The sequence below is a fragment of the Stegodyphus dumicola genome, chromosome 5 (assembly GCF_044657685.1).
Source record: "Stegodyphus dumicola isolate Sdum_Otavi_A_Nest chromosome 5, ASM4465768v1".
In the NCBI taxonomy this organism is placed as follows: domain Eukaryota; kingdom Metazoa; phylum Arthropoda; class Arachnida; order Araneae; family Eresidae; genus Stegodyphus; species Stegodyphus dumicola.
Genome location: NC_140772.1, coordinates 3,531,759 through 3,550,701, shown reverse-complemented (window position 1 = coordinate 3,550,701; position 18,943 = coordinate 3,531,759).

Here is an 18,943-nt window from a genome sequence, read left to right as displayed (position 1 = left end):
ATAATTGGGTAGCTTCTTCGAAAGGTTTGTGATGTCCTCTATGGAGCAGTTGGAAATACATTTCATATATCAAAACAGTAAAAAACCTATTGACTATAACACTGGCGCCCGAACTAAAAGGGTTTGTATAATAATTGGGTAGCTTCTTCGAAAGGTTTGCGATGTCCTCTGTGGAGCAGTTGGAAATACATTTCATATATCAAAATAGTAAAAACCTATTGACTCTAACACTGGCGCCCGAAGTAAAAGGTTTTGTATAATAATTGCGTAGATTCTTCAAAAGGTTTGTGATGTCCTCTGTGGAGCAGTTGGAAATACATTTCATATATCAAAACAGTAAAAACCTATTGACTCTAACACTGGCGCCCGAAATAAAAGGTTGTGGATACAGTTGGGCTAATACCTTCAACGGAAAAGCCTCTGTGGTGTCCTCCCTGGAGCAGTTGGAACTACATTTCAGAACAGCAAAAACCTATTGCCTGTAACACTGGCGCCCGAACTAATAGGGTTTGTACAATAATTGGGCAGCTTCTTCGAAAGGTTTGTGATGTCCTCTGTAGAGCAGTTGGAAATACATTTCATATATCAAAACAGTAAAAACCTATTGACTCTAACACTGGCGCCCGAACTAAAAGTTTGTGGATACAATTGGGCTAATACCTTCAACGAAAAAGCCTCTGTGGTGTCCTCCCTGGAGCAGTTGGAACTACATTTCAGAACAGCAAAAACCTATTGCCTCTAAAACTGGCGCCCGAACTAAAAGGGTTTGTATAATAATTGGGTAGCATCTTCGAAAGGTTTGTGATGTCCTCTGTGGAGCAGTTGGAAATACATTTCATATATCGAAAGAGTAAAAACCTATTGACTCTAACACTGGCGCCCGAACTAAAAGGTTGTGGATACAATTGGGCTAATACCTTCAACGGAAAAGCCTCTGTGGTGTCCTCACTGGAGCAGTTGGAACTACATTTCAGAACAGCAAAAACCTACTGCCTCTAACACTGGCGCCCGAACTAAAAGGGTTTGTATAATAATTGGGTAGCTTCTTCGAAAGGTTTGTGATGTCCTCTGTAGAGTAGTTGGAAATACATTTCATATATCAAAACAGTAAAAAGCTATTGACTCTAACACTGGCGCCCGAACTAAAAGGTTGTGGATACAATTGGGCTAATTCCTTCAACGGAAAAGCCTCTGTGGTGCCCTCCCTGGAGCAGTTGGATCTACATTTCAGAACAGCAAAAACCTATTGCCTCTAAAACTGGCGCCCGAACTAAAAGGATTTGTATAATAATTGGGTAGCATCTTCGAAAGGTTTGTGATGTCCTCTGTGGAGCAGTTGGAAATACATTTCATATATCAAAACAGTAAGAACCTATTGACTCTAACACTGGCGCCCGAACTAAAAGGTTGTGGATACAATTGGGCTAATACCTTCAACGGAAAAGCCTCTGTGGTGTCCTCCCTGGAGCAGTTGGAACTACATTTCAGAACAGCAAAAACCTATTGCCTCTAACACTGGCGCCCGAACTAAAACGGTTTGTATAATAATTGGGTAGATTCTTCAAAAGGTTTGTGATGTCCTCTGTGGAGCAGTTGAAAATACATTTCATATATCAAAACAGTAAAAAACCTATTGACTCTAAAACTGGTGCCCGAACTAAAAGGAATTGTGTAATAATTGGGTAGCTTCTTCGAAAGGTTTGTGATGTCCTCTGTGGAGCAGTTGGAAATACATTTCATATATCAAAATATAAAAACCTATTGACTCTAACACTGGCGCCCGAACTAAAAGGTTGTGGATACAATTGGGCTAATACCTTCAACGGAAAAGCCTCTGTGGTGTCCTCGCTGGAGCAGTTGGAACTACATTTCAGAACAGCAAAATCCTATTGCCTCTAACACTGGCGCCCGAACTAAAAGGGTTTGTATAATAATTGGGAAGATTCTTCGAAAGGTTTGTGATGTCCTCTGTGGAGCAGTTGGAAATACATTTCATATATCAAAACAGTAAAAACCTACTGACTCTAACACTGGCGCCCGAACTAAAAGGTTGTGTGTACAATTGGGCTAATATCTTCAACGGAAAAGACTCTGTGGTGTCCTCGCTGGAGCAGTTGGAACTACATTTCAGAACAGCAAAAACCTACTGCCTCTAACACTGGCGCCCGAACTGAAAGGGTTTGTATAATAATTGGGTAGCTTCTTCGAAAGTTTTGTGATGTCCTCTGTAGAGTAGTTGGAAATACATTTCATATATCAAAACAGTAAAAACCTTTTGACTCTAACACTGGCGCCCGAACTAAAAGGTTGTGTGTACAATTGGGCTAATACCTTCAACGGAAAAGCCTCTGTGGTGTCCTCACTGGAGCAGTTGGAACTACATTTCAGAACAGCAAAAACCTATTGCCTCTAAAACTGGCGCCCGAACTAAAAGGATTTGTATAATAATTGGGTAGCATCTTCGAAAGGTTTGTGATGTCCTCTGTGGAGCAGTTGGAAATACATTTCATATATCAAAACATTAAGAACCTATTGGCTCTAAAACTGGCGCCCGAACTAAAAGGTTGTGGATACAATTGGGCTAATTCCTTCAACGGAAAAGCCTCTGTGGTGTCCTCCCTGGAGCAGTTGGAACTACATTTCAGAACAGCAAAAACCTATTGCCTCTAACACAGGCGCCCGAACTAAAAGGGTTTGTATAATAATTGGGTAGATTCTTCGAAAGGTTTGTGATGTCCTCTGTGGAGCAGTTGGAAATACATTTCATATATCAAAACAGTAAAAAACCTATTGACTCTAAAACTGGCGCCCGAACTAAAAGGGTTTGTATAATAATTGGGTAGTTTCTTCGAAAGGTTTGTGATGTCATCTGTGGAGCAGTTGGAAATACATTTCCTATATCAAAACAGTAAAAACCTATTGACTCTAACACTGGCGCCCGAACTAAAAGGTTGTGGATACAATTGGGCTAATTCCTTCAACGGAAAAGCCTCTGTGTTGTCCTCCCTGGAGCAGTTGGAACTACATTTCAGAACAGCAAAAACCTATTGCCTCTAACACTGGCGCCCGAACTAAAAGGGTTTGTATAATAATTGGGTAGATTCTTCGAAAGGTTTGTGATGTCCTCTGTGGAGCAGTTGGAAATACATTTCATATATCAAAACAGTAAAAACCTATTGACTCTAACACTGGCGCCCGAACTAAAAGTTGTGTGTACAATTGGGCTAATACATTCAACGGAAAAGCCTCTGTGGTGTCCTCCCTGGAGCAGTTGGAACTACATTTCAGAACAGCAAAAACCTATTGCCTGTAACACTGGCGCCCGAACTAAAAGGATTTGTATAATAATTGGGTAGCTTCTTCGAAAGGTTTGTGATGTCCTCTGTGGAGCAGTTGGAAATACATTTCATATATCAAAACAGTAAAAACCTATTGACTCTAACACTGGCGCCCGAACTAAAAGGTTGTGGATACAATTGGGCTAATACCTTCAACGGAAAAGCTTCTGTGGTGTCCTCCCTGGAGCAGTTGAAACTACATTTCAGAACAGCAAAAAGCTATTGCCTCTAACACTGGCGCCCGAACTAAAAGGGTTTGTATAATAATTGGGTAGATTCTTCGAAAGGTTTGTGATGTCCTCTGTGGAGCAGTTGGAAATACATTTCATATATCAAAACAGTAAAAACCTATTGACTCTAACACTGGCGCCCGAACTAAAAGGTTGTGTGTACAATTGGGCTAATACCTTCAACGGAAAAGCTTCTGTGGTGTCCTACTGGAGCAGTTGGAACTACATTTCAGAACAGCAAAAACCTACTGCCTCTAACACTGGCGCCCGAACTAAAAGGGTTTGTATGATAATTGGGTAGCTTCTTCGAAAGGTTTGTGATGTCCTCTGTAGAGTAGTTGGAAATACATTTCATATATCAAAACAGTAAAAACCTTTTGACTCTAACACTGGCGCCCGAACTAAAATGTTGTGGATACAATTGGGCTAATACCTTCAACGGAAAAGCTTCTGTGGTGTCCTCCCTGGAGCAGTTGGGACTACATTTCAGAACAGCAAAAACCTATTGCCTCTAACACTGGCGCCCGAACTAAAAGAGTTTGTATAATAATTGGGTAGATTCTTCGAAAGGTTTGTGATGTCCTCTGTAGAGCAGTTGGAAATACATTTCATATATCAAAACATGGAAAAACCTATTGACTCTAACACTGGCGCCCGAACTAAAAGGGTTTGTATAATAATTGGGTAGCTTCTTCGAGAGGTTTGTGATGTCCTCTGTGGAGCAGTTGGAAATACATTTCATATATCAAAACAGTAAAAACCTATTGACTCTAACACTGGCGCCCGAACTAAAAGGTTGTGGATACAATTGGGCTAATACCTTCAACGGAAAAGCTTCTGTGGTGTCCTCCCTGGAGCAGTTGGAACTACATTTCAGAACAGCAAAAGACTATTGCCTCTAACACTGGCGCCCGAACTAAAAGGGTTTGTATAATAATTGGGTAGCTTCTTCGAAAGGTTTGTGATGTCCTCTGTGGAGCAGTTGGAAATACATTTCATATATCAAAACAGTAAAAAACCTATTGACTTTAACAATGGCGCCCGAACTAAAAGGGTTTGTATAATAATTGGGTAGCTTCTTCGAAAGGTTTGTGATGTCCTCTGTGGAGCAGTTGGAAATACATTTCATATATCAAAACAGTAAAAACCTATTGAATCTAACACTGGCGCCCGAACAAGAAGGGTTTGTATAATAATTGGGTATCTTCTTCGAAAGGTTTGTGATGTCCTCTGTGGAGCAGTTGAAAATACATTTCATATATCAAAACAGTAAAAACCTATTGACTCTAACACTGGCGCCCGAACTAAAAGGTTGTGGATACAATTAGGCTAATACCTTCAACGGAAAAGCTTCTGTGGTGTCCTCCCTGGAGCAGTTGGAACTACATTTCAGAACAGCAAAAGACTATTGCCTCTAACACTGGCGCCCGAACTAAAAGGGTTTGTATAATAATTGGGTAGATTCTTCGAAAGGTTTGTGATGTCCTCTGTGGAGCAGTTGGAAATACATTTCATATATCAAAACAGTAAAAAACCTATTGACTCTAACACTGGCGCCCGAACTGAAAGGGTTTGTATAATAATTGGGTAGCTTCTTCGAAAGGTTTGTGATGTACTCTGTGGAGCAGTTGGAAATACATTTCATATATCAAAACAGTAAAAAACCTATTGACTCTAACACTGGCGCCCGAACTAAAAGGGTTTGTATAATAATTGGGTAGCTTCTTGGAAAGGTTTGTGATGTCCTCTGTGGAGCAGTTGGAAATACATTTCATATATCAAAACAGTAAAAACCTATTGACTCTAACACTGGCGCCCGAACTGAAAGGGTTTGTATAATAATTGGGTAGCTTCTTCGAAAGGTTTGTGATGTACTCTGTGGAGCAGTTGGAAATACATTTCATATATCAAAACAGTAAAAAACCTATTGACTCTAACACTGGCGCCCGAACTAAAAGGGTTTGTATAATAATTGGGTAGCTTCTTCGAAAGGTTTGTGATGTCCTCTGTGGAGCAGTTGGAAATACATTTCATATATCAAAACAGTAAAAACCTATTGAATCTAACACTGGCGCCCGAACAAGAAGGGTTTGTATAATAATTGGGTATCTTCTTCGAAAGGTTTGTGATGTCCTCTGTGGAGCAGTTGGAAATACATTTCATATATCAAAACAGTAAAAACCTATTGACTCTAACACTGGCGCCCGAACTGAAAGGGTTTGTATAATAATTGGGTAGCTTCTTCGAAAGGTTTGTGATGTACTCTGTGGAGCAGTTGGAAATACATTTCATATATCAAAACAGTAAAAAACCTATTGCCTCTAAAACTGGCGCCCGAACTAAAAGGATTTGTATAATAATTGGGTAGCATCTTCGAAAGGTTTGTGATGTCCTCTGTGGAGCAGTTGGAAATACATTTCATATATCAAAACATTAAGAACCTATTGGCTCTAAAACTGGCGCCCGAACTAAAAGGTTGTGGATACAATTGGGCTAATTCCTTCAACGGAAAAGCCTCTGTGGTGTCCTCCCTGGAGCAGTTGGAACTACATTTCAGAACAGCAAAAACCTATTGCCTCTAACACTGGCGCCCGAACTAAAAGGGTTTGTATAATAATTTGGTAGATTCTTCGAAAGGTTTGTGATGTCCTCTGTGGAGCAGTTGGAAATACATTTCATATATCAAAACAGTAAAAAACCTATTGACTCTAAAACTGGCGCCCGAACTAAAAGGGTTTGTATAATAATTGGGTAGTTTCTTCGAAAGGTTTGTGATGTCATCTGTGGAGCAGTTGGAAATACATTTCCTATATCAAAACAGTAAAAACCTATTGACTCTAACACTGGCGCCCGAACTAAAAGGTTGTGGATACAATTGGGCTAATTCCTTCAACGGAAAAGCCTCTGTGGTGTCCTCCCTGGAGCAGTTGGAACTACATTTCAGAACAGCAAAAACCTATTGCCTCTAACACTGGCGCCCGAACTAAAAGGGTTTGTATAATAATTGGGTAGATTCTTCGAAAGGTTTGTGATGTCCTCTGTGGAGCAGTTGGAAATACATTTCATATATCAAAACAGTAAAAACCTATTGACTCTAACACTGGCGCCCGAACTAAAAGGGTTTGTATAATAATTGGGTAGCTTCTTCGAAAGGTTTGCGATGTCCTCTGTGGAGCAGTTGGAAATACATTTCATATATCAAAACAGTAAAAACCTATTGACTCTAACACTGGCGCCCGAACTAAAAGGTTGTGGATACAATTGGGCTAATACCTTCAACGGAAAAGCTTCTGTGGTGTCCTCCCTGGAGCAGTTGAAACTACATTTCAGAACAGCAAAAAGCTATTGCCTCTAACACTGGCGCCCGAACTAAAAGGGTTTGTATAATAATTGGGTAGATTCTTCGAAAGGTTTGTGATGTCCTCTGTGGAGCAGTTGGAAATACATTTCATATATCAAAACAGTAAAAACCTATTGACTCTAACACTGGCGCCCGAACTAAAAGGTTGTGTGTACAATTGGGCTAATACCTTCAACGGAAAAGCTTCTGTGGTGTCCTCCCTGGAGCAGTTGGAACTAAATTTCAGAACAGCAAAAACCTACTGCCTCTAACACTGGCGCCCGAACTAAAAGGGCTTGTATAATAATTGGGTAGCATCTTCGAAAGGTTTGTGATGTCCTCTGTGGAGCAGTTGGAAATACATTTCATATATCGAAAGAGTAAAAACCTATATACTCTAACACTGGCGCACGAACTAAAAGGTTGTGGATACAATTGGGCTAATACCTTCAACGGAAAAGCTTCTGTGGTGTCCTCCCTGGAGCAGTTGGGACTACATTTCAGAACAGCAAAAACCTATTGCCTCTAACACTGGCGCCCGAACTAAAAGAGTTTGTATAATAATTGGGTAGATTCTTCGAAAGGTTTGTGATGTCCTCTGTGGAGCAGTTGGAAATACATTTCATATATCAAAACATGGAAAAACCTATTGACTCTAACACTGGCGCCCGAACTAAAAGGGTTTGTATAATAATTGGGTAGCTTCTTCGAAAGGTTTGTGATGTCCTCTGTGGAGCAGTTGGAAATACATTTCATATATCAAAACAGTAAAAACCAATTGAATCTAACACTGGCGCCCGAACAAGAAGGGTTTGTATAATAATTGGGTATCTTCTTCGAAAGGTTTCTGATGTCCTCTGTGGAGCAGTTGGAAATACATTTCATATATCAAAACAGTAAAAACCTATTGACTCTAACACTGGCGCCCGAACTAAAAGGTTGTGGATACAATTGGGCTAATACCTTCAACGGAAAAGCTTCTGTGGTGTCCTCCCTGGAGCAGTTGGAACTACATTTCAGAACAGCAAAAGACTATTGCCTCTAACACTGGCGCCCGAACTAAAAGGGTTTGTATAATAATTGGGTAGCTTCTTCGAAAGGTTTGTGATGTCCTCTGTGGAGCAGTTGGAAATACATTTCATATATCAAAACAGTAAAAAACCTATTGACTCTAACAATGGCGCCCGAACTAAAAGGGTTTGTATAATAATTGGGTAGCTTCTTCGAAAGGTTTGTGATGTCCTCTGTGGAGCAGTTGGAAATACATTTCATATATCAAAACAGTAAAAACCTATTGAATCTAACACTGGCGCCCGAACAAGAAGGGTTTGTATAATAATTGGGTATCTTCTTCGAAAGGTTTGTGATGTCCTCTGTGGAGCAGTTGAAAATACATTTCATATATCAAAACAGTAAAAACCTATTGACTCTAACACTGGCGCCCGAACTAAAAGGTTGTGGATACAATTAGGCTAATACCTTCAACGGAAAAGCTTCTGTGGTGTCCTCCCTGGAGCAGTTGGAACTACATTTCAGAACAGCAAAAGAATATTGCCTCTAACACTGGCGCCCGAACTAAAAGGGTTTGTATAATAATTGGGTAGATTCTTCGAAAGGTTTGTGATGTCCTCTGTGGAGCAGTTGGAAATACATTTCATATATCAAAACAGTAAAAAACCTATTGACTCTAACACTGGCGCCCGAACTAAAAGGGTTTGTATAATAATTGGGTAGCTTCTTGGAAAGGTTTGTGATGTCCTCTGTGGAGCAGTTGGAAATACATTTCATATATCAAAACAGTAAAAACCTATTGACTCTAACACTGGCGCCCGAACTGAAAGGGTTTGTATAATAATTGGGTAGCTTCTTCGAAAGGTTTGTGATGTACTCTGTGGAGCAGTTGGAAATACATTTCATATATCAAAACAGTAAAAAACCTATTGACTCTAACACTGGCGCCCGAACTAAAAGGGTTTGTATAATAATTGGGTAGCTTCTTGGAAAGGTTTGTGATGTCCTCTGTGGAGCAGTTGGAAATACATTTCATATATCAAAACAGTAAAAACCTATTGACTCTAACACTGGCGCCCGAACTGAAAGGGTTTGTATAATAATTGGGTAGCTTCTTCGAAAGGTTTGTGATGTACTCTGTGGAGCAGTTGGAAATACATTTCATATATCAAAACAATAAAAAACCTATTGACTCTAACACTGGCGCCCGAACTAAAAGGGTTTGTATAATAATTGGGTAGCTTCTTCGAAAGGTTTGTGATGTCCTCTGTGGAGCAGTTGGAAATACATTTCATATATCAAAACAGTAAAAACCTATTGAATCTAACACTGGCGCCCGAACAAGAAGGGTTTGTATAATAATTGGGTATCTTCTTCGAAAGGTTTGTGATGTCCTCTGTGGAGCAGTTGGAAATACATTTCATATATCAAAACAGTAAAAACCTATTGACTCTAAAACTGGCGCCCGAACTAAAAGGTTTGTGGATACAATTGGGCTAATACCTTCAACGGAAAAGCTTCTGTGGTGTCCTCCCTGGAGCAGTTGGAACTACATTTCAGAACAGCAAAAGACTATTGCCTCTAACACTGGCGCCCGAACTAAAAGGGTTTGTATAATAATTGGGTAGATCCTTCGAAAGGTTTGTGATGTCTTCTGTGAAGCAGTTGGAAATACATTTCATATATCAAAACAGTAAAAAACCTATTGACTCTAACACTGGCGCCCGAACTAAAAGGGTTTGTATAATAATTGGGTAGCTTCTTCGAAAGGTTTGTGATGTCCTCTGTGGAGCAGTGGGAAATACATTTCATATATCAAAACAGTAAAAAACCTATTGACTCTAACACTGGCGCTCGAACTAAAAGGGTTTGTATAATAATTGGGTAGCTTCTTCGAAAGGTTTGTGATGTCCTCTGTGGAGCAGATGGAAATACATTTCATATATCAAAAGAGTAAAAACCTATTGACTCTAACACTGGCGCCCGAACTAAAAGGTTGTGGATACAATTAGGCTAATACCTTCAACCGAAAAGCCTCTCTGGTGTCCTCCCTGGAGCAGTTGGAACTACATTTCAGAACAGCAAAAATCTATTGCCTCTAACACTGGCGCCCGAACTAAAAGGGTTTGTATAATAATTGGGTAGCTTCTTCGAAAGGTTTGTGATGTCCTCTGTGGAGCAGTTGGAAATACATTTCATATATCAAAACAGTAAAAACCTATTGACTCTAACACTGGCGCCCGAACTAAAAGGTTGTGGATACAATTGGGCTAATTCCTTCAACGGAAAAGCCTCTGTGGTGCCCTCCCTGGAGCAGTTGGAACTACATTTCAGAACAGCAAAAACCTATTGCCTCTAAAACAGGCGCCCGAACTAAAAGGATTTGTATAATAATTGGGTAGCATCTTCGAAAGGTTTGTGATGTCCTCTGTGGAGAAGTTGGAAATACATTTCATATATCAAAACAGTAAGAACCTATTGACTCTAACACTGGCGCCCGAACTAAAAGGTTGTGGATACAATTGGGCTAATACCTTCAACGGAAAAGCCTCTGTGGTGTCCTCCCTGGAGCAGTTGGAACTACATTTCAGAACAGCAAAAACCTATTGCCTCTAACACTGGCGCCCGAACTAAAAGGGTTTGTATAATAATTGGGTAGATTCTTCAAAAGGTTTGTGATGTCCTCTGTGGAGCATTTGAAAATACATTTCATATATCAAAACAGTAAAAATCCTATTGACTCTAAAATTGGCGCCCGAACTAAAAGGGTTTGTATAATAATTGGGTAGATTCTTCGAAAGCTTTGTGATGTCCTCTGTGGAGCAGTTGGAAATACATTTCATATATCAAAACAGTAAAAACCTATTGACTCTAACACTGGCGCCCGAACTAAAAGGTTGTGTGTACAATTGGGCTAATACCTTCAACGGAAAAGCCTCTGTGGTGTCCTCACTGGAGCAGTTGGAACTACATTTCAGAACAGCAAAAACCTACTGCCTCTAACACTGGCGCCCGAACTAAAAGGGTTTGTATAATAATTGGGTAGCTTCTTCGAAAGGTTTGTGATGTCCTCTGTAGAGTAGTTGGAAATACATTTCATATATCAAAACAGTAGAAACATTTTGACTCTAACACTGGCGCCCGAACTAAAAGGTTGTGGATACAATTGGGCTAATACCTTCAACGGAAAAGCCTATGTGGTGTCCCCCCTGGAGCAGCTGGAACTACATTTCAGAACAGCAAAAACCTATTGCCTCTAAAACAGGCGCCCGAACTAAAAGGATTTGTATAATAATTGGGTAGCTTCTTCGAAAGGTTTGTGATGTCCTCTGTGGAGCAGTTGGAAATACATTTCATATATCAAAACAGTAAAAACCTATTGAATCTAACACTGGCGCCCGAACTAAAAGGGTTTGTATAATAATTGGGTAGATCCTTCGAAAGGTTTGTGATGTCCTCTGTGGAGCAGTTGGAAATACATTTCATATATCAAAACAGTAAAAACCTATTGAATCTAACACTGGCGCCCGAACTAAAAGGGTTTGTATAATAATTGGGTAGATCCTTCGAAAGGTTTGTGATGTCCTCTGTGAAGCAGTTGGAAATACATTTCATATATCAAAACAGTAAAAAACCTATTGACTCTAACACTGGCGCCCGAACTAAAAGGGTTTGTATAATAATTGGGTAGCTTCTTCGAAAGGTTTGTGATGTCCTCTGTGGAGCAGTGGGAAATACATTTCATATATCAAAACAGTAAAAAACCTATTGACTCTAACACTGGCGCTCGAACTAAAAGGGTTTGTATAATAATTGGGTAGCTTCTTCGAAAGGTTTGTGATGTCCTCTGTGGAGCAGATGGAAATACATTTCATATATCAAAAGAGTAAAAACCTATTGACTCTAACACTGGCGCCCGAACTAAAAGGTTGTGGATACAATTGGGCTAATTCCTTCAACGGAAAAGCCTCTGTGGTGCCCTCCCTGGAGCAGTTGGAACTACATTTCAGAACAGCAAAAACCTATTGCCTCTAAAACAGGCGCCCGAACTAAAAGGATTTGTATAATAATTGGGTAGCATCTTCGAAAGGTTTGTGATGTCCTCTGTGGAGAAGTTGGAAATACATTTCATATATCAAAAAAGTAAGAACCTATTGACTCTAACACTGGCGCCCGAACTAAAAGGTTGTGGATACAATTGGGCTAATACCTTCAACGGAAAAGCCTCTGTGGTGTCCTCCCTGGAGCAGTTGGAACTACATTTCAGAACAGCAAAAACCTATTGCCTCTAACACTGGCGCCCGAACTAAAAGGGTTTGTATAATAATTGGGTAGATTCTTCAAAATGTTTGTGATGTCCTCTGTGGAGCATTTGAAAATACATTTCATATATCAAAACAGTAAAAAACCTATTGACTCTAAAATTGGCGCCCGAACTAAAAGGGTTTGTATAATAATTGGGTAGATTCTTCGAAAGCTTTGTGATGTCCTCTGTGGAGCAGTTGGAAATACATTTCATATATCAAAACAGTAAAAACCTATTGACTCTAACACTGGCGCCCGAACTAAAAGGTTGTGTGTACAATTGGGCTAATACCTTCAACGGAAAAGCCTCTGTGGTGTCCTCACTGGAGCAGTTGGAACTACATTTCAGAACAGCAAAAACCTACTGCCTCTAACACTGGCGCCCGAACTAAAAGGGTTTGTATAATAATTGGGTAGCTTCTTCGAAAGGTTTGTGATTTCCTCTGTAGAGTAGTTGGAAATACATTTCATATATCAAAACAGTAGAAACATTTTGACTCTAACACTGGCGCCCGAACTAAAAGGTTGTGGATACAATTGGGCTAATACCTTCAACGGAAAAGCCTATGTGGTGTCCCCCCTGGAGCAGCTGGAACTACATTTCAGAACAGCAAAAACCTATTGCCTCTAAAACAGGCGCCCGAACTAAAAGGATTTGTATAATAATTGGGTAGCTTCTTCGAAAGGTTTGTGATGTCCTCTGTGGAGCAGTTGGAAATACATTTCATATATCAAAACAGTAAAAACCTATTGAATCTAACACTGGCGCCCGAACAAGAAGGGTTTGTATAATAATTGGGTATCTTCTTCGAAAGGCTTGTGATGTCCTCTGTGGAGCAGTTGGAAATACATTTCATATATCCAAACAGTAAAAACCTATTGACTCTAACACTGGCGCCCGAACTAAAAGGTTGTGGATACAATTGGGCTAATTCCTTCAACGGAAAAGCCTCTGTGGTGTCCTCCCTGGAGCAGTTGGAACTACATTTCAGAACAGCAAAAACCTATTGCCTCTAAAACAGGCGCCCGAACTAAAAGGATTTGTATAATAATTGGGTAGCTTCTTCGAAAGGTTTGTGATGTCCTCTGTGGAGCAGTTGGAAATACATTTCATATATCAAAACAGTAAAAACCTATTGACTCTAACACTGGCGCCCGAACAAGAAGGGTTTGTATAATAATTGGGTAGCTTCTTCGAAAGGTTTGTGATGTCCTCTGTGGAGCAGTTGGAAATACATTTCATATATCAAAACAGTAAAAACCTATTGACTCTAACACTGGCGCCCGAACTAAAAGGTTGTGGATACAATTGGGCTAATTCCTTCAACGGAAAAGCCTCTGTGGTGCCCTCCCTGGAGCAGTTGGAACTACATTTCAGAACAGCAAAAACCTATTACCTCTAAAACAGGCGCCCGAACTAAAAGGATTTGTATAATAATTGGGTAGCATCTTCGAAAGGTTTGTGATGTCCTCTGTGGAGCAGTTGGAAATACATTTCATATATCAAAACAGTAAAAACCTATTGACTCTAACACTGGCGCCCGAACTAAAAGGTTGTGTGTACAATTGGGCTAATACCTTCAACGGAAAAGCCTCTGTGGTGTCCTCACTGGAGCAGTTGGAACTACATTTCAGAACAGCAAAAACCTACTGCCTCTAACACTGGCGCCCGAACTAAAAGGGTTTGTATAATAATTGGGTAGCTTCTTCGAAAGGTTTGTGATGTCCTCTGTAGAGTAGTTGGAAATACATTTCATATATCAAAACAGTAAAAACCTATTGACTCTAACACTGGCCCCGAACTAAAAGGTTGTGTGTACAATTGGGCTAATACCTTCAACGGAAAAGCCTCTGTGGTGTCCTCGCTGGAGCAGTTGGAACTACATTTCAGAACAGCAAAAACCTATTGCCTCTAACACTGGCACCCGAACTAAAAGGGTTTGTATAATAATTGGGTAGATTCTTCGAAAGGTCTGTGATGTCCTCTGTGGAGCAGTTGGAAATACATTTCATATATCAAAACAGTAAAAACCTATTGACTCTAACACTGGCGCCCGAACTAAAAGGTTGTGTGTACAATTGGGCTAATACCTTCATCGGAAAAGCCTCTGTGGTGTCCTCACTGGAGCAGTTTGAACAGAACAGCAAAAACCTACTGCCTCTAACACTGGCGCCCGAACTAAAAGGGTTTGTATAATAATTGGGTAGCTTCTTCGAAAGGTTTGTGATGTCCTCTGTAGAGTAGTTGGAAATACATTTCATATATCAAAACAGTAAAAACATTTTGACTCTAACACTGGCGCCCGAACTAAAAGGTTGTGGATACAATTAAGCTAATACCTTCAACGGAAAAGCCTATGTGGTGTCCCCCCTGGAGCAGCTGGAACTACATTTCAGAACAGCAAAAACCTATTACCTCTAACACTGGCGCCCGAACTAAAAGGGTTTGTATAATAATTGGGTAGCTTCTTCGAAAGGTTTGTGATGTCCTCTGTGGAGCAGTTGGAAATACATTTCATATATCAAAACAGTAAAAACCTATTGAATCTAACACTGGCGCCCGAACAAGAAGGGTTTGTATAATAATTGGGTATCTTCTTCGAAAGGCTTGTGATGTCCTCTGTGGAGCAGTTGGAAATACATTTCATATATCAAAACAGTAAAAACCTATTGACTCTAACACTGGCGCCCGAACTAAAAGGTTGTGGATACAATTGGGCTAATTCCTTCAACGGAAAAGCCTCTGTGGTGCCCTCCCTGGAGCAGTTGGAACTACATTTCAGAACAGCAAAAACCTATTGCCTCTAAAACAGGCGCCCGAACTAAAAGGATTTGTATAATAATTGGGTAGCATCTTCGAAAGGTTTGTGATGTCCTCTGTGGAGCAGTTGGAAATACATTTCATATATCAAAACAGTAAAAACCTATTGACTCTAACACTGGCGCCCGAACTAAAAGGTTGTGTGTACAATTGGGCTAATACCTTCAACGGAAAAGCCTCTGTGGTGTCCTCACTGGAGCAGTTGGAACTACATTTCAGAACAGCAAAAACCTACTGCCTCTAACACTGGCGCCCGAACTAAAAGGGTTTGTATAATAATTGGGTAGCTTCTTCGAAAGGTTTGTGATGTCCTCTGTAGAGTAGTTGGAAATACATTTCATATATCAAAACAGTAAAAACATTTTGACTCTAACACTGGCGCCCGAACTAAAAGGTTGTGGATACAATTGGGCTAATACCTTCAACGGAAAAGCCTATGTGGTGTCCCCCCTGGAGCAGCTGGAACTACATTTCAGAACAGCTAAAACCTACTGCCTCTAACACTGGCGCCCGAACTAAAAGGGTTTGTATAATAATTGGGTAGCTTCTTCGAAAGGTTTGTGATGTCCTCTGTGGAGCAGTTGGAAATACATTTCATATATCGAAAGAGTAAAAACCTATATACTCTAACACTGGCGCACGAACTAAAAGGTTGTGGATACAATTGGGCTAATACCTTCAACGGAAAAGCTTCTGTGGTGTCCTCCCTGGAGCAGTTGGGACTACATTTCAGAACAGCAAAAACCTATTGCCTCTAACACTGGCGCCCGAACTAAAAGAGTTTGTATAATAATTGGGTAGATTCTTCGAAAGGTTTGTGATGTCCTCTGTGGAGCAGTTGGAAATACATTTCATATATCAAAACATGGAAAAACCTATTGACTCTAACACTGGCGCCCGAACTAAAAGGGTTTGTATAATAATTGGGTAGCTTCTTCGAAAGGTTTGTGATGTCCTCTGTGGAGCAGTTGGAAATACATTTCATATATCAAAACAGTAAAAACCAATTGAATCTAACACTGGCGCCCGAACAAGAAGGGTTTGTATAATAATTGGGTATCTTCTTCGAAAGGTTTCTGATGTCCTCTGTGGAGCAGTTGGAAATACATTTCATATATCAAAACAGTAAAAACCTATTGACTCTAACACTGGCGCCCGAACTAAAAGGTTGTGGATACAATTGGGCTAATACCTTCAACGGAAAAGCTTCTGTGGTGTCCTCCCTGGAGCAGTTGGAACTACATTTCAGAACAGCAAAAGACTATTGCCTCTAACACTGGCGCCCGAACAAAAAGGGTTTGTATAATAATTGGGTAGCTTCTTCGAAAGGTTTGTGATGTCCTCTGTGGAGCAGTTGGAAATACATTTCATATATCAAAACAGTAAAAAACCTATTGACTCTAACAATGGCGCCCGAACTAAAAGGGTTTGTATAATAATTGGGTAGCTTCTTCGAAAGGTCTGTGATGTCCTCTGTGGAGCAGTTGGAAATACATTTCATATATCAAAACAGTAAAAACCTATTGACTCTAACACTGGCGCCCGAACTAAAAGCTTGTGTGTACAATTGGGCTAATACCTTCATCGGAAAAGCCTCTGTGGTGTCCTCACTGGAGCAGTTTGAACAGAACAGCAAAAACCTACTGCCTCTAACACTGGCGCCCGAACTAAAAGGGTTTGTATAATAATTGGGTAGCTTCTTCGAAAGGTTTGTGATGTCCTCTGTAGAGTAGTTGGAAATACATTTCATATATCAAAACAGTAAAAACATTTTGACTCTAACACTGGCGCCCGAACTAAAAGGTTGTGGATACAATTAAGCTAATACCTTCAACGGAAAAGCCTATGTGGTGTCCCCCCTGGAGCAGCTGGAACTACATTTCAGAACAGCAAAAACCTATTACCTCTAACACTGGCGCCCGAACTAAAAGGGTTTGTATAATAATTGGGTAGCTTCTTCGAAAGGTTTGTGATGTCCTCTGTGGAGCAGTTGGAAATACATTTCATATATCAAAACAGTAAAAACCTATTGAATCTAACACTGGCGCCCGAACAAGAAGGGTTTGTATAATAATTGGGTATCTTCTTCGAAAGGCTTGTGATGTCCTCTGTGGAGCAGTTGGAAATACATTTCATATATCAAAACAGTAAAAACCTATTGACTCTAACACTGGCGCCCGAACTAAAAGGTTGTGGATACAATTGGGCTAATTCCTTCAACGGAAAAGCCTCTGTGGTGCCCTCCCTGGAGCAGTTGGAACTACATTTCAGAACAGCAAAAACCTATTGCCTCTAAAACAGGCGCCCGAACTAAAAGGATTTGTATAATAATTGGGTAGCATCTTCGAAAGGTTTGTGATGTCCTCTGTGGAGCAGTTGGAAATACATTTCATATATCAAAACAGTAAAAACCTATTGACTCTAACACTGGCGCCCGAACTAAAAGGTTGTGTGTACAATTGGGCTAATACCTTCAACGGAAAAGCCTCTGTGGTGTCCTCACTGGAGCAGTTGGAACTACATTTCAGAACAGCAAAAACCTACTGCCTCTAACACTGGCGCCCGAACTAAAAGGGTTTGTATAATAATTGGGTAGCTTCTTCGAAAGGTTTGTGATGTCCTCTGTAGAGTAGTTGGAAATACATTTCATATATCAAAACAGTAAAAACATTTTGACTCTAACACTGGCGCCCGAACTAAAAGGTTGTGGATACAATTGGGCTAATACCTTCAACGGAAAAGCCTATGTGGTGTCCCCCCTGGAGCAGCTGGAACTACATTTCAGAACAGCAAAAACCTACTGCCTCTAACACTGGCGCCCGAACTAAAAGGGTTTGTATAATAATTGGGTAGCTTCTTCGAAAGGTTTGTGATGTCCTCTGTGGAGCAGTTGGAAATACATTTCATATATCGAAAGAGTAAAAACCTATATACTCTAACACTGGCGCACGAACTAAAAGGTTGTGGATACAATTGGGCTAATACCTTCAACGGAAAAGCTTCTGTGGTGTCCTCCCTGGAGCAGTTGGGACTACATTTCAGAACAGCAAAAACCTATTGCCTCTAACACTGGCGCCCGAACTAAAAGAGTTTGTATAATAATTGGGTAGATTCTTCGAAAGGTTTGTGATGTCCTCTGTGGAGCAGTTGGAAATACATTTCATATATCAAAACATGGAAAAACCTATTGACTCTAACACTGGCGCCCGAACTAAAAGGGTTTGTATAATAATTGGGTAGCTTCTTCGAAAGGTTTGTGATGTCCTCTGTGGAGCAGTTGGAAATACATTTCATATATCAAAACAGTAAAAACCAATTGAATCTAACACTGGCGCCCGAACAAGAAGGGTTTGTATAATAATTGGGTATCTTCTTCGAAAGGTTTCTGATGTCCTCTGTGGAGCAGTTGGAAATACATTTCATATATCAAAACAGTAAAAACCTATTGACTCTAACACTGGCGCCCGAACTAAAAGGTTGTGGATACAATTGGGCTAATACCTTCAACGGAAAAGCTTCTGTGGTGTCCTCCCTGGAGCAGTTGGAACTACATTTCAGAACAGCAAAAGACTATTGCCTCTAACACTGGCGCCCGAACAAAAAGGGTTTGTATAATAATTGGGTAGCTTCTTCGAAAGGTTTGTGATGTCCTCTGTGGAGCAGTTGGAAATACATTTCATATATCAAAACAGTAAAAAACCTATTGACTCTAACAATGGCGCCCGAACTAAAAGGGTTTGTATAATAATTGGGTAGCTTCTTCGAAAGGTTTGTGATGTCCTCTGTGGAGCAGTTGGAAATACATTTCATATATCAAAACAGTAAAAACCTATTGAATCTAACACTGGCGCCCGAACAAGAAGGGTTTGTATAATAATTGGGTATCTTCTTCGAAAGG